We start from the raw sequence: 1671 nt of genomic DNA, 5'->3' as shown, positions 1-1671 counted from the left end.
TTAAAAATGAACAAACGGCGCAGCATATGTAAATTTGAGTTCTGCACTATGCAAAAAAAAAAAAAAAAAAGACTAAGTCCATCATTTGCTCACCCATTTAGCCCCAAAAGTTCCCAAAGCCTTTTCAACATCATGTAAAACTGCTACATAGACATACACAGAAAATTTTGGACAAATATAGTAAAATAGGCCCAGAAATGGAGTGCTTTTATTAGCCCTAAAAGAGCCACGGATACACACCCAAAGGTTATCGTGAAGTATAGACACACAAACTTATATAGAAATTAGTTAGTTACAACATTTCAGACAGTTTTATAAACATCCAAGGCATCAGTTTTTTTTTTTTTAATAATCACAAAAGTGTCAATTTTAGCCATTTTAACCTGTTCTGTTACTTTTATACTCATATTATGTTTAATGTTTGTGCAAAATTTTAAAAAAGTCCAAGGTGTAGCTATTGAGACAAGTGCGGACAGACGAACGGCTGAAGGAAAAAGGGCGAATTTAGAGGTCCACCCTCCTTTTGTCGGAGGAGCATAAACCGACTTCTTTACTTTTTATATTCTAGAAGATAAATCGATCTCGTTAGTAAAAAATAGTTATAAAAAATAATATATTTATCGATAAATATTTTTTAATCTAAAAAAGTCTCATTTTTTCGTTGATATAAGATGGTTAGATAAATATCTCCTGGGATCTCCCGCAGATAGAATAACGTATAGTATTTAAATTACAATGGGAGATTTGCGATCAAGCATTTTGAAGTGTTATTCTATTAGGTTGGTGCAAAAAAATACCGCTTATATATAACATCATAAAATGATATCAGTAATTTAATATTCATAAATAAATTATGATTTATGACGAGAACAGTAAGAGCCACCGTTGGCCTTTTAGGACGGATAGATGATTCTTTTTCAAATTTATTTCAAATGATAAGTTAAAGCCATACTTGCTCATTTCTTTCTTGATTCTACTCACCATTTTACATTTTTTTTAATACTTTTTTTGACAGAGCTGCTATACAGAATACTATATTAACAAGGCCGATATCCATTAGTCGCGTGCTCTCGTGTAATGAATGAATGCGTGGATGTAGGATTGGCATGAAATTCTTAAAGATAAACTAAAATGACCGAAAAATGGGCTGAAATGACTTAAATAAAAAGTAAATGACTTAGAAAGACTTTAATGAGCTTAAGGATGAATTGAATGACCTTAAGAATGATTGAATGCTTAAAAATTAACTGGAATCCTTCAAAAACAACTTGAAGGATCTGGAGAATGACTTGAATGGCTTTGAGACTAACTGGTTGTAAAGTGGGTTATCATTTTACATTAAATTAATACAGAAAAGTGATCCCCCACTTTATATCACAAAGTTAAAAACATAAGTACAACATGTAGTAAGAACAGATACTACACTTTGATCTTGGCAAAAAAGCCAAGAAAAGGGTATTTATTTGGTCCCCGACTGAGCAAATTAGGCACACGGCCGATTTTTAATGTGAGGAGTGAAGGGGATATGGAGACCACCTCCCCGCGGAGTAGGGGAGTTGGATAGTGACAATTGGTATGAAGAATTGGTATTTATTTGCTCCCCCACCGAGCAAATAAGGCACAAGGCCGATTTTTAATGTAAGGAGTGAAGGGGAAATGGGGACCAACTCC

At 33.6% G+C, this 1671-nt stretch overlaps 1 pseudogene; it reads right to left on the bottom strand.

The window, feature by feature from the left end:
• Positions 1 to 1351: 1351 nt before the first annotated feature.
• Positions 1352 to 1457, bottom strand: LOC145294360 (U2 spliceosomal RNA; annotated as a pseudogene).
• Between the last annotated feature and the right edge of the window lie 214 nt (positions 1458 to 1671).

Source organism: Euprymna scolopes, chromosome 15 (assembly GCF_053919585.1).
Source record: "Euprymna scolopes isolate OS-2025 chromosome 15, ASM5391958v1, whole genome shotgun sequence".
Taxonomy (NCBI): Eukaryota; Metazoa; Mollusca; class Cephalopoda; order Sepiida; family Sepiolidae; genus Euprymna; species Euprymna scolopes.
Note: the sequence above shows the minus strand (reverse complement) of the source record. Positions and strands in the feature narration are given on the sequence as shown.